Source organism: Amblyomma mixtum, chromosome 3, assembly GCF_055824585.1.
Source record: "Amblyomma mixtum isolate Tamu chromosome 3, ASM5582458v1, whole genome shotgun sequence".
Classification (NCBI taxonomy): Eukaryota; Metazoa; Arthropoda; class Arachnida; order Ixodida; family Ixodidae; genus Amblyomma; species Amblyomma mixtum.
This window is the reverse complement of record NC_143014.1, coordinates 249,670,411-249,684,998: the sequence shown is the minus strand read 5'-3', so window position 1 is coordinate 249,684,998 and position 14,588 is coordinate 249,670,411. Positions and strand designations below refer to the sequence as shown.

General features: G+C 47.5%; 1 long non-coding RNA gene across 5 annotated transcripts in view; it reads left to right on the top strand.

Moving 5' to 3' along the window:
- The first annotated feature begins 10,542 nt into the window (after positions 1-10,542).
- Positions 10,543-14,588, top strand: part of LOC149354297 (uncharacterized) — a 62,497-nt gene continuing 58,451 nt past the window's right edge. Inside the window, exon 1 of one of the 5 annotated variants that reach the window (XR_016291300.1) lies at positions 10,543-10,628. This is a non-coding gene — a long non-coding RNA (uncharacterized LOC149354297). Of the gene's footprint in view, positions 10,629-12,237; positions 12,447-12,496; positions 12,516-12,547; positions 12,610-14,588 lie in introns of those variants that run through there. The other 4 variants (XR_016291302.1, XR_016291301.1, XR_016291304.1 and 1 more) reach the window with 4 other exon arrangements.

The following is a 14,588-nucleotide window of genomic DNA, read 5'->3' as shown; positions in this document are numbered from 1 at the left end:
CTGTTGTTGTCATCCTCCAGAAGATAATGGCGAGTACCCACTTCGCGGGATTGGCCAAGACATAGGCTGTGACTGACAGGTGCTTAAAACGTTAAAATTAATAATAATAAAATACAATAAAAATAAGAATGCAAATTTGATGACTGCAATTTAACAATCAAACGCTGTGAGGTTGGTAACTGAAAATGAGAACAGGGCTAACCATGGCACTCCCACCTTCCTTCCTTTCCTTACAGCGCAGTTCAGATGTCCACCAAGGTACGTGAGACAGCTTTGGTGAATCCTGAGGTGAATTTTAAACATGAGTAGCCAGAAGATGGAATTCAGAAAGATTTTAGGATGGCAGCTGTTTCATGTCTGAAAGGAAAATTTGAATGGCAGAGAGCACATTCCTGTTGTTGCACCCAAGGGTGGAAGCACCAAGAGACAGAACAACCCCAGCAGACAGAATTAGACAGAGCTGTCGTAACTTAATGGGTGCTCTAGCAGGTGCCTCCGTAAAGAAAAGCCGCGGCAGGTCAACAGGAAGTCATCTATTGTCTCGGGTTCCATGCAGCGCAGGCACAATGAGGAGACCGAGACCAGACCTATGTTGGTAGAAGTTTAAATGAGGCACACAACAACGTAGACTTGTGAAAGAAACCTCAAGCTTGCGCGATCACCATCCTTTACCGCACCACGGGGAGAGAAGGTGATGGAAGTAGGAAGAGAAAGTAAGTGCTGATACTACAAATTCTTTCAATAGCAGATACCTGCGAAACCTGGCCACTGTAATATATGCGCAGGGCGCAAGGAGAGAGATGACTGGGCCTTGAAGAGGTGCCTTTGCCAGGGTATCAGCAACCTCATTTAAATGAATTCCATGCAACATAACCGTAATAAACATGCGGGGTGGTACGAACCACTTGAGTAAGCGGAGTGCCTGTGATCCCGTAGACTCGGTGAGAGAGCAACACAGGGATAGTGAATCCATCATAATTACGACAGAAGGCAGTGAGCTGTTTAACTTGCACAAATCCAGGACTACTGCTAAAAGGCCAGCCAAATAAATAGGGGTGAAGTCGAAAAGGCAGAGTGAGAATGAGCAATCGAGAGAAAGAGAGAAAATACCCACACCAGTCTTTTCTTCACACTGTTAGGTGTCGGTAGCAATGAAAGAAAAAGAGTGAAAGTACATCAAGCAATCTTGCAATAAACTGTTCTGCAAATAAATAAAGAAACAAATGGAAAGGCATAAATTATGCATGATTTCAAAAGATGTCATCAAATACAATATGAATAGATGCAGAATTGGCGCACACCGGAATGATGCCCGAAATGTGGACATTTCAAGGGGAAGGAGAGGCTGCACAAAAAAAAATAGTAGAGTATGAAATCGAGACCTGGTTTCATTGAAAAATGTCCTAGGCTGATGAAGAAAGATCAAATTTGAGGCATGATGTGGTGAATTGCACATATTTACAAACGTTCAGGCTGTTAAGAGCCGAAATCTTGAAGCAGTGATGGAATCCGCGCCTCCAGGTGCAAAACAAAATTAGCCACAAATTTTGGAAGGCCCAGGTAGAGACGCCATGCCACCCGCTCTGAAAGAAGAACAAGACACAGCCAAACTCTAATACTGGATGGACATACATTCTATAAATCATCAGAAGCAAGTGCCTTCTTCTCATGCTGGAACGAATGTTGCTGAGGTTGCGCAGAAAGGCAACCGCTTAGACTCCCACTGGGAAAATGAAAGATCATAAATTACTCCGAGATATTTGATAGTTTCCATTTGAGGAATTACATGATGTCGATAAACAATAGAGCTATTAACTGAATAAGAAAGCGGGAAAACCAATAATGCACAATCACAAATTAATGTTGCCTAACCATTGCTCCAGGACACTGAGGCAAGACTGTACGGACTGGCACAGAGAGTATATGTCATTCTCGGAAGCAATAAGGGCGATGTCATCTGTATAAACATAGGTTGACACCTTACGAATGCAGGGACTAGTGCTAAGTAAGATGCTGAAAAGAACAGGGGAGAGGACTGCACCTTGGGGCACTACTTTTGCTTGTCAAAATCTGCCAGAGGAAACACTGTTCTGGAAGCAGTAAAATTCCCTGTCAGCCAGAAATTCAGAAACCCATGCCACAAAGTAGCTTGGATGTCATACAGCCTGCAATCTTTGCAACAGCGTCCAGTGCTCAACATTGCCATAAGCCTTCGATACATCTAGAGTAAAAAACGGCGCGTGGCGTACATTGCTTTTGGCGACGAGCTAATTGCATGCAGTTCTTCAGGTCAGTATAAGCACGCCATATAAAACATCCTGGCCTGAAACCTACTTGGGGCAAACCTATTTGGCAAGGAAAATGCCCATTTTCTGAGACTGGCATTATTCGACCATGCAACACACTTTCAATTAACTTTTTGAGATTCGAAGCTAGAGAGGTTGGCTTTATATTGTCTAACACGTAACAGTCTCCTTGTTTTTTAAATACAGGGATAACCTTCACTAGATGCCACTCATTTGGAATCCATGACCCTTTAAGAGAGTAATTTAAAAGCACCAGTAGGTCGTCGGGACATTCCCCTAACAAAATTTTAATCATAAGTGACACTAGCAGGACCACAGGCGGCAGGTGTAAGGTGGGACACCGTTCGCGAGAGCTTACTGAGGATCGCCTCCTCAAAATCGTTCAATGCGCTGGCAAATCTTGGAGGAGAAGGAACAAGAGCTAAAAACCGATGCTAAAGGCCCCTGCCTATCTCTTCTAAAGACTTAGCAAGTTCCGCGGGTGTCTGAACTAGGGAGAGCTGTGTTCATGGCAGTGAGGATTAGTTTCCTGGACTTCAGGCAATTAAATAAAGCATGCCTATTACCAGGTTTAGAAAGAAATTCGTAGTGTTGAGTATCGTACAAATCTTTTGCACGAGATCCGGAGCGCTTAAATGTAGCCACAATGAACTTATAATCGATTCAGTTTTTGGGGCGCTGATTATGTAGAAGTTTCTTCCACGAAGCCTTACTTCGCCTATAATCTCGAGCACACTCTACGTTCCACCAAAAACATGGCGATGTTCCCTTATTCGCCTGAACCAAAAACTCGGATTTCCGGATCCCTTCACAACGGCGTCCCTCATAGCCTGAGTCGCTTTGGGACGTTTAACGCTCCACAAACCAAACCAAGAAACTAACACAGCACTAAGGGTGGCAAGAAAAGGCAGTCAACAGGTTTTTTTCCGAGTTCCGTCCAAAATTGAACAAATGCGGAGGACACTGTCCCCACCGTTAGAAATATATAATGCTTGAAGATCTGCTTTCAGGGTATATTTAAAGCTTTTGTAACTGATGAAGGTGCACCGGCGGCTGGTAGGAGCGGACAACTGGCACGCAACCTGGGAACTGATCGGAAGGTGATCATTATTAGAGGCAGTCAACTGGCCCAAGAGGAGACAGTAATTTCAGGGGAGGAAATGTTAGGTCTAACGCTGAGCGAGACTGGACTCTGACAAATGTGGGGAGACCCGAATTTAGATAGATGAGGTTATTTTCACAAGCTCAGTACGCCGAGTGTGTACCGCAGCGATCTGCTCTAGACCCCCACGAAACATGAAGCGAGTTGAAGTCTCCAACAATTAAAACTTGTGTCCTGCAACAAGCTAAATATGAGTCTAGAGGCCGAATATCATGCACACCAGTGGGAAAATATACATCAGCTAGAGTGAGTGGTTGGCATCCAGAAAGATTCAGTTCAACAGCCTGAATTTCACACTGACTGTCCATATATTGAAATGATACAATCACCCTGGGGCAAAATTTTCATACGAACAACAGCAGGCCACCACCTCTTGTCGGCTGATGTATCCTGAAAGAGCAATAAGTTTTTAGTGCCAAGTTTCCTGAAGAGCAATTGAATATGGAGTTAATTTGTTGGTTAAACAAACTAAATCTGTTGAAGTGGAAAGAATTGACTAACAGATCCACGGCAGTACTTTCAGCGACCCTATTTTGCTGAAAGAGCCACAGCGGCGACCGCCTGTTGCAAAATATTGTCTTTGGGTCCAGAGTTGGGGCAATTCCTTTTCGTCTTCGTCAGAGGGCAAGACGGACCAGCAACGCCTAGCAGAGACCCATTGCGCTTTTGAGCTCGCATCTCAGCCTCCATGTGAATGCACTGTATACAGATACTTCTGCCACACTGTGACTTGGATATCCGGTTGTAGGAATAGACAAAAGCTCTGACTGAGTTTGACATAGTGGATTTGTAGCCACGGGAAGTTTGGGAAAGAGCACCCAAAGCTGAAGGGATTAACAGGACATCTGAGCTGCCATGACCTTCGAAATGCACGCACATAGATTCTCTACTATGCGATCCATGGCACTCGCCATTGCTTTCTCCACCCGCCACCGCTTTCACCTGCGACTAGGTGGAATCCACAACAGTTGTATGCCGTGCTGCCACACTGGAATAGCCAGATGCCCTATCCTTTAAAGCTGCAAATGCTTGTGCACCTGTGCTTGTCAATTAACTCCAGCACTTGAACTGCTTCAGCACGCTCCGGACACTCAGAATGGCTTGCTGAGTGGCCCCTACCACACAAACAGCACTTCTCGTGCTCAGAAGGACACCCCAGCGGGGTCGTGGCTTTCTCCGCACTTACAGCAACGAAAACTCGCTTTACAGGCCTTGGCACTATGGCTAAGCCTCCAGCAATTGTGGCACTGTAGGGCCCTAGATGTGAACTGATAAATACGAAAAATCAATGGCCACACCTTAACTTCAGAGGGGCAAGTCAGCCGTGCAAACATCTCGGTTGGTACCTTCGTCCCGTCCACTATTTGGCTGCAGCAGTGAATGGCGATCATGCCAGCCGAAGTTAGTTTCTCTAGCGCCTCAGACGCGCTCAGCCGTGGGTCTTCACCGTGGACTAACACTTTAGAACACGCCAGATCGGGAGGTATGAACACGCTCACCGGGTGATTGATGAAGGAAGTGCATGTGAGTAGGTCTGCCACATATGCCTGGCCTGGCGATCTGCAAATGATTCCACCACGGCTAAACTGCCGGACATCAGTGATCTACACGTTTTGCAGGATTGTTTATTTCAGAGCTGCCTGGATAGCCTTGGGGTTATTAAGTCTGATGGAGCCCCCACCCGCGGGGACGAAAGCAACCGGGATGCTACTTACAACGCCACGGAACAAGAAATAAAGCGGCAACTCAGGAGAGACAGACTTACCAAGGAGAGCTCCCATGCTCTGGACAGCTTGTGGATATCAGCCCACGTTCCCACATTCAGTCACCCTGGAAAACCGGAAAAGAACGCAGGAAACGAAGCAGAAATTGAATAGCAAACGCAGCACTGCCTGGTACTTAGCCACAATCCAACAGGGATGATTCGAGCCTAAAAGCATGCCTTGCGCCGGACATCATGCTCAGCTCCAGAGAGTTGTTGTTGTCCTCAACAAGCTAATGGCGCGTGCAAACTACAGGGGATTGGCCAAGACACAGGTGGCAACTGACAGATGCTCAAAACATAATAATAATAATAAGCAGAATGCATGCGCACGAGCAATTCTACTGCGTGTTCTGCCTCCTCTTCTTTTATGGGAAAGCCACGAACTTCGCTCACTTCTTTCTTCTTCATCTCCATCCTCTCGTGCTTCCTAGACGCTGGCATACTTTTTGGAAATGACCTACTTCCTTGCATTTGGAACAAACCTTATTTCTGGCCTTTTAATTAGCGAAATTGGCCAAATGTTGACTGTAGCAGCAGGAACAGCAACGTCCACCTTCACTGATTACGCGCCCGAGCAGATGGGGCACGTGAGCAGCGTCCGGAGTGACTCAGAGCTGCATGCATGCGGGCACGTCCTATGTCCGAGAGGCGCTAACTTGCCTTACGTATTTGCTTCAAGCCGTTAGAAGAGGCGATTTCATGCAAACTTTTAAGTGACTCTTCGTAGTGGCACGCGACTTTAATAAAATAAAATTAAAATTGGTTTTGAGGAAAAGAAATGACGCAGTAACTGCCGCCTTTTCCTGATTCAGCCCTGCCGCCCTGCGCCTTCGATTAACAGTTAAGCGTTCTAGGACCTTAATTGTCCGACGCAACGGCTGAAACGAGCTGATCACGAACAGCAGTGTTCGCAGAATTTCCGAAATCGCAATTATTAGCAAGTTTGCATGAATGAGCAATGTAGACTTCTGACAGGCTCACACCGGAGCTTTGTAACGTTTCTTGAATCGGTGGTGTTCGACGAGCACGTTCGTCGTGGCTAAGAACAGACGGGCAAGTGTTGAGAGCGGTTTCACGCATCTTCGCCTTCCGTAACTTCACTTGAGGTCCTTGCTCCTCCGTTTTGAACTTGCGCTGGCGTGGCAGGAGCGGGCGCGCTGCGGTACCGACGCTGACGTTCGACGCCGAGCGAATGCAGAAATATAGCTTTGCGCCGGGACGCAGCTAACTCGGAGGCGCCAGATGCTTCTACATGTAAGTAGGTAGAAAACAGTGCCTTCAACAGGTTCCACGGTATTGGTGGCTGGCCCGGGATTCCCAGGAATGAACGAGGGCGACGTAAGTCCTGTGAAACTCACAGTAAAAGTTTACCTCGTTGCCACGTTGTTGTGACGCACCCGCAGCGATGTTGTGCTGACGACTTGTTTCCTCCGGCCTCCCCTCTTTTTTCCTGCGTCACGTGTCAGCAACGTGAAACTGAAACTATGAAGAAGCGAAAGTGAAAGTAAGAGAAACGAAACTGAATCTTCCACAGGTGCTGCACAACAATATTACTGGAAATGAACATATTTTACCAGCTTATAGTGTTGGTTCTGGTGTAACACACGAATCATTTCAGCTGAAGGCATGCGTGTATATGTCAGAAACTATATTAGTGAAGCAACTTGAAACTGCCTCGGCATTTCTCATAAAAAAAGAAGAAAAAAACATGATCTTGTTTTCATAGCATATGCATGTCATACATCACATGTGATTGTAATCTGTAGCTATAACTTCAAATGAACCATGCTGGCTGTGATCAAAGCCACTTTTTTATTATTCAACAAACCTTATTATTCATTGCTTTCATGAAATGATTGGTTTGGTTTGGTTTATTCGGGTTTAACGTCCCAAAGCGACTGAGGCTATGAGAGACGCCGTAGTGAAGGGCTCAAAAATTTCGCCTTCAAGAAATTCAGCCGCCGCGGCCGGGATCGAACCCGCGTCTTTCGGGTCAGCAGCCGAGCGCCGTAGCCACTGAGCCACCGCGGCGGGGCTTTCATGAAATGAATGAAATGCTTCACGTATATCCCATTGCTTTGGTATACAGGTATGGTTCATTGTGCGCTGCAATATATGATTGAGGATTATTTTTTCAGTTGTAGCATGGTTTGTGCCCTGAAATTCAGCACATTCGTCTTTCACTTGCAGTCATATGAAGCGAAAACTTCCCTACGCGATCTCGTGTTTCGATCGCAGGGCGCCTAGTTGTCACCTTCAAATGACCTTGACCTTTGAAAGCAAAAGGAAAGGCGCCTAACTGCCCCCCCCCCCCCACCCTGGGACGGTGGACACAACCCCCCCCCCCCCCCCCTGGCTCTAGCCGGTGACTATTTTCTCTCTCCCCGGCAGGAACCGCAACAAAAGGCTCCTGCCGGGTAGACGGTCAAGGGATAAGACAGTCGCCGCTGCGGTGCGTTGCGAAGCGTCTTTCCGAGAATGGCACCACGAAACGTCTCATCGTTTGTGCATCAGTTTTTTAGCTTTGTTTTCGTCGTGATATAAGCGTCGTAGGTGCGAATTGCCATTTGCCTTAACAACAATAAATAGAAGGCACTCTACGAGGGACTATGTATTGCAGATAAAACTCAAAATGTTCGAAGAAAATGCAGATCGCTCTTTCTATTATGCAGTCATTTCAATATACGCGTATGCACTTCACAGTTGTGCGCTTCGCGTACAGTGGTGTGCGCCAGCCATGTTTATCATGTGTCGCCACCAAGACTTAAGAATATACTCCAGCGATGTCCACGCCTACGGTGCGCGCATTCTCTCAATAATATTTGTAGATTTCAATGAAGCGAGTGTGCCAATTATATATATGCGACAAACGGCGCGCTCGCGGCGAAGATTTTCCAACTTGTTGAGCATTTTCGTTCTGGCCGCTCGAGCTGTCGCGGCCATCCAGAACAAGTTTTTGCGCTACGACGGCTGAAGTCGCATGCCTTCTAGCTTGCACATGAAAAGTATTTACTTATGCCGCAGGTCTCGAAGAGAATACCAGTTCCAGGTTCAGTCCATTCGCGGCGACCGCATTCCGCGCGGCACAAGATGAAACAGCAGTGGTGACATTCTTAAGGGCAGGTTCATATCCTTCAACATTGAGCAGCAGTCTTTTTTATGGCTTTGCTGCATTTTCGTGGCATCAGACACCAAATATTCCAGGTAAAAATTTTCGTGTCAGCATTCATTTGGAGCGAGATTTCCAATTTTGCATTTATTACGTTTACCATTGCAGTGAAAAGCAACAGCACCTGATGTTTGCTTCATACTTTTTAGGGCCACTGTTCATGCAAGGCAGGCTAAAACACATGATTGCAATGATGCTGTTTGTAAACAGGTAAGTCAGTTTTATTCAGTCTTTTTTAGTAAGATGTGATCGTACACAAATTTATGGGAGTGTAAAATAAACAAGTGCCATTTTAATAATAATTTTTGGTTTATTAACAGTCCAGGTATTGATAACCTGGAAGTCCTGTCATCACCAGACATGAAGCAAGCATGGGGCCGAATCAAAGCATTCTCAGTGTACGAAGGCAGAACCCTACGTGAGTTGTGTCACATTCAGGCACAGCCAAGGGTACGCCTCCAAGAGCAAATTTGTGCGTGAGATCAGGCAGCGCCTAATTGCTGCCCCTCCACAGAGTGCACTGGCGCTTCATTATCGTGGCAGAGATGAAAACAGGCACGTCAGCATTCAAGATGGTGTTCCATCTTCAGAAGACCGTATTCTGGTGAAGCACGTGATTGAGAGCAAAATGGAACCGTACACAGAGATGCAGTTCTTTGATGTAGCCTGCGAAGGTGCCACGAAGTGCAAGATTTACAGGTTCGCAAGGTGTCACCTCACAGAAGATGAAGAAAAGTTTTATTCTACATATGTCGAGCTCCCAAAAGAGCATTGTCACTTCTGGCCAACACAAGGAATCAGAGAAATACAAAATGGATGTCCATACCTTTGGGTCTGTGTTGCAAAATCCGAGTTACACATTTGGTGAATACATTGTTCAAATGTGATACTATCCACATGTGTCAGTAGTCTGCAACTTGTCAAACAGTCTCACATAATTGATTTTGTTACGTTACACAAAACGTATCAAAAACTGTCGACTACCAAAAATAGCATAAAAAGAAATAGCGAGCTTTACTGGCAGCGTGCATTTTGCCGGCAGGCGTTAAACTGTCGGCTGTAATTCTTGCGGCATTCACTTCAGACTGGCTGCTTTTGGTAAAGTGATGAGCCGTTTTGTTTTTCACTCCTTACGCTTCTCCTGAATCCCCTTAATACCAGGAAACCTCGTATGAAAGCAGGATAGTAGCGCGGCTTTCCGGTTGGAGACTGGACTTTCACGCGGCCCGCTCCGGACCCTCTGCGCACTGCTTGCGCTTTCTGTTGCGCCAAAATGCGTGACGGAACTCCAAATTTCCTCATAGACGAGAAAAGTGACGAAAGTGATACAGGAATTATTCTCATGGCAGACTGAGCAGATGCTCAGCTGCAAGTCACAAATAAAAGCCAGACGCTCTACACAGCACCCGAACTCGAACAATCATCACTTTTGAACTTGCCTCTAGAGTACTATAAAACGTAGGGCAGTTACAAGCCATGAAAGAAAACCAAATCGGTAAATTTCCCTGAAGTAATACGGAGCTAATCGGAGGCAACTGCAGGAAAAATATCACCCTGGTGAGTCGGCTGTCGCCAGAATTGCCAACTGTACCATTTGTTTCAAGGAATAAGCAGAAATAGTTATGCGTTGTCAGTAGCATGCACACACAGCTCTGCTGGATCGTTTCCGCGCATAAACATTGCACGCTTGCCGGCACCTCGTGTGTGACAAACCGTACGTGCACCACTTGCAAAAAAATCTAATCTCGCAAACAGACATATTCGCATTGGACGAAAGATATTAACAAAAAAGTATATCACCTGTACGCCTCCAGAAGAAATCGTCGTCGACGAAATGCACGCTGCAGACTTTCATTTCCCGTGTCACAGCCTTTCCGATCCGGAGTTTTACAACCCAGTCCTTTTTCAATCGTTCGTCAATAGGAAATGAGTGCAGACTAATCTCATTACTAACAGCTCTATTTGTGCACTGTGGCACACTGCACACTCGCTTGCTTCCAGACTTTCTGTCCATCCCAAGCGAAGCACAAACAGCATGGTTAAAATGTACACTGCCTCCCGCTGCCGGCAGCCACCACCACTTGACCGTTTTGCTCGTCGGCCGCGCGGTGGCGGCAGCGTATACGGAACTTGCGAATACCGTCTTTCTGCGCGCAGGAGCTCGCACACCGTGGGAGCTCGTCACCGCCATCGAGGCCAGCTTTCGCGAAATGGAGGAAGCTTGAGGTAAGAATCTGTGTATTAGCTCTATGAGAATTTGACTGCGCGAACCATGCGCGAACCGGCGTTCTGTGTAGAGAATGGCGCGTTTCATGGATTCAAGGCTCTCGGTAGTGGCAGGGAGGTAAAGCTGAGCCAGCAAAGCGGTCCATGTGTGACGTACGTAAGTCGCCATCTTGGATGAAATCTTATAGTGTCTTCGGCTGACGGCACTCGTGGAGTTTTCTGCGCACTCGTGCGGTGCCCCACGTTTGGCTGGATGCTACTCGTGCAGTGCCGTATGTTCGGCTGGGACGAGGTGCGCGCCACCGTGGAGACCGACGGTGGAGCGCGGTGCAATCCTGTCGTGCAGCATGCGCTAGCAGACGACGCTGTTCACGCTACAAACGTTTGCTGACGCAGCATCGACGAAGAGGAAAAAGCATTACAAGTGGACATATTTTACAGAAATGTTGAATATTATAGCAGCAATACATTTATTCGCGCTGCAGTCAAGCAGCCACAGGCCGGCGAGCCATATCTCTTATGAGAAAATTAAAGGTTTGTCGTTATTTTTAGTGCTGCTAGTTCTGCCTTAGCTCATGCAGGCAGCGAACGGCACATGCTGTTCATCTGGCATGCCTGCATGTTATAATATCATGCTTTTTGCGAACGTGTGCATAGGTTAAAGGATATCAATAAAGCGACAATGTAGGGCGCTTAGTGGACTGAGCATCACCTGCAGATATTTTCGGAAGTTACTCTAGCTGAAGCTTTAAAGGCGTATGCATCGAAACCGGCAATCATAACGCCTTGGTGTGGTGTCTGAGAAACCTGCGCCCCCATAATTAATCGCAGTATCTCACGAGCAGGCTCGTGGAGCCCGCGTTTCCCGCCGTTTCTATCAACGCCTGTTACAAGCGCGGTCCTGAGCGCTGTTCTCAAGAGGCTAATTGTAATTGTAGTTGTAATTGTTCTCAAGGCGCTAATTGTACAAATTGCTGACTGCGCTCGTTGGCGTCGGCCGCTCGTAAGAAAAGCCTCTAAGATATCGAGTGTCTCGGAGGCCTCGGTGAACACAGGGCAGGAAGAGCAACGGCTCTCTGCCATGGGCGTCCGGAAGGGGGGCAATTGCCCCCCCCCCCTGGAATTACGGATATTATTTATGCACTAGTTCCTTTTTGGTACTAACCTACCGCCGCCCCCATCCCCGGACATCGGGTGCCCCCCCTGGAAAAAGTTCTGCGGACGCCCTTGCACTCTGCGAGTGTTTCGCACGTTCGGCCGATGTGCAAGGGGACTGCCACTCGTGTAGTATTTGATGTCACTTCCTGCGCTCCGGCACGGAGGCAGTGCGTCTCAGCCGAAGACACCATATGAAGACACCATAATGGTGTCTTCGGCTTAGACGCACTGCCTCCGTGCCGGTGCGCAGGAAGTGACGTCAAAGGTGTCTTCGGCTGAGACGCACCGCCTCTGTGCCGGTGCGCAAGAATTGACGTCAAATACTACACGTGTGCATGGAGGAAGGAAAGAACTAAGGAGAGGCCTTGACATCACTTTTTTGTGAAGCCGCCTCGTAACCGGAAGTTTGCTCGTCTCTCCTCCTCCGTTTCTCTCTCTCCTCGCTTTCTTTTTTCTCCGCCGAGCTTCGGGGCGCGGGTCGAGCGCAGCTCGGGTGACCCCGTCTTGCTCGAAAGAGAAACTTCTAAGAGTGTGGTGCGTTGTTGCGTTCGCTGCGTCGTCAGCGTGTTTTGAAACGTCCGAGATTTGGCAGTGGAGTGTCAGAAGTCAGCTTTAGTGTTTCACGCTGCAAGTCGCGTAGACCACTTTTCAGATTCTCAAGTGAGTTTCACCGATTCATCTGCTTGCTCCAAGAGAATTGCAACGTTCACTTGCGCGCTTTCTTAAAAAGTAAGCTCTGTCGAAAGAAGTGGGCCGACCCTGTGCACCCTTGGCGTCGTCGCATCTAGTCCGACTTACGATTGGTGCAATACTTACGCTTTTGGTGAGAGACAAGCTTGACACCGTTTTGAAGTGGAGAATGCATGCACCGAGTGTGTCATTAAGCGCAGCATTGAGAAGGCTATTAGTAATAAATCTGTGTGCTGATAGTGCAGTACGGAACATCGCGATGCACATACGTGTATCATGCGTCGTATAATGTCCTGCTTTCCTCGCTCTGGATACTGACTGAGCAATGATTAATAGAGGCAGCGATTGTGGCCGCTAGAGGAGTACATTGCACGATAGTAAAAACTAGAAAACAATTGTTTATCGAAAATTTTCATGAATCTTTTTCAGTTAAGGAATTGTACCCTTGTATTTTGCATAAATCTCCAGGCTGCCTCCGTTCTAAGTTTTTGAAATAAATTCTTCATAGTCTGTCTTCAAATTATTCATGTTCTTCATTGAAACATGAAGAAGGGTCTCTTATGTAATTTGCACATATTGCTATTACATTACAGATATACTGTTTTCTTCGCATGTTTGCTTGTGTGCTTCGCATGTTGTGCTGGAGAATGCTTGAAGAACACTCATACATTATTTTGAGCTAGCATGGCATGATTGTGATCATCACAAAGTGAACAAAGGAGGAAAGAGCCTCAGGGTTCTTGCCAATGCCAATGTTTAGACAAGAGGACTTGTGTTCATGTGCGTGAAGACAAGTCCTCTTGTGTAAACATTGGCATTGGCAAGAGCCCTGAGGCTACAGCCTCTCTTGTTCACTTTGTGTTGTCAAGAAGCCCATCTACCTGCCCACTCTCTACCACGACTAATCGTGATCACGCATGACGCAAATGTGTAAGCTTATATTATTAATGATTAGTATTTTTTTGTGGAGTTCATGTCCCAAAGCTGCGTTGTAGCTAAAAGTGTTAAGGTAAAACAATAATTCAGAGACTTTTATTCGTCTTTCTGTTACAAAGCGCTGGGTTAACAAGAGGCCGTGTTGCTTCTTTCGTGTCCAACACCTGAGTCTGTTGTCTTCCCGCGCCGCGCGAGCGCTCGTCGTCCTCATCCTCTCCTCACATCACTCTCTCCTCACGCGGGCGGCTCGGGTTGCTCTGACTATACTCTGACTCAAAGTTCGGGTTGCTCGCCCTCCGGGGAAGGATCTCCGTCGGTGGGGAAGAGCTGGCGTTCACATTCGGCCATCCTGTGCCACCGACCGTCCCGGTCGGAATCTTCCTCGCTTACCGAGTCTTCAGAACTTGTCTCGTTGAATTCCCGGTCCCAATGCTTGTAAACCGGTGCAATACTGCTGTATGTTCTTCGACTCTGCCGCGCCCGAGGCACGTTCTCGATGCGGTAGCGGTCGTTGGGAAGCCTTTCTCGGACGATGTACGGTCCTTTGTATATTTCTTTCAGTTTCCTTGACTCCCCACTTGCTGCCGGTTCTCGCTCAACTAGTACAACATCTCCGGGATTGTATGTCGCCGCTTCCACCCCCTTCCTGTTGTACCGCTCCTGTTGCTTGCGTTGGTCTTCTCGGATATTCTCCGCCGCTGCGGCTCGCCCGGTTTCAACTTCATGGTCAAATTCTTCGGCGAGGGCGTCTTCCACGGTGTCGCCTTTGATGCCCCGTGGCCTGGAGTTGAAGAGCAGTCCAAACGGAGTAGTTTTAGTGGCTTTGTGGAGCGTATTGTTTATGCCCCACATCATCTGAGGTAACGCAGAATCCCAGTCTTTGCTGTTTGCATCTTTCGTCAAGCTTGCCACTGCCGGGGTTATCATGCGATTATATCTTTCGACTTGCCCGTTAGCTCTCGGTGTGGCAGTAGCGTTTTTGAAGTGCGTGATGTTGTAAGTTTCGCACGCTGCTTTGAATTTGGCACTTCTATGAGCAGTTCCGCGGTCCGTGATCACCATAGCCGGTGGGCCAAGATTCCTGCCACATCGTGTAGAAACTGCGCCGCTGGTGCAGCTGATGTGTTGCGGACTGCACGCAACAATACGGACTTTGGGAAGGAGTTGACGACTACA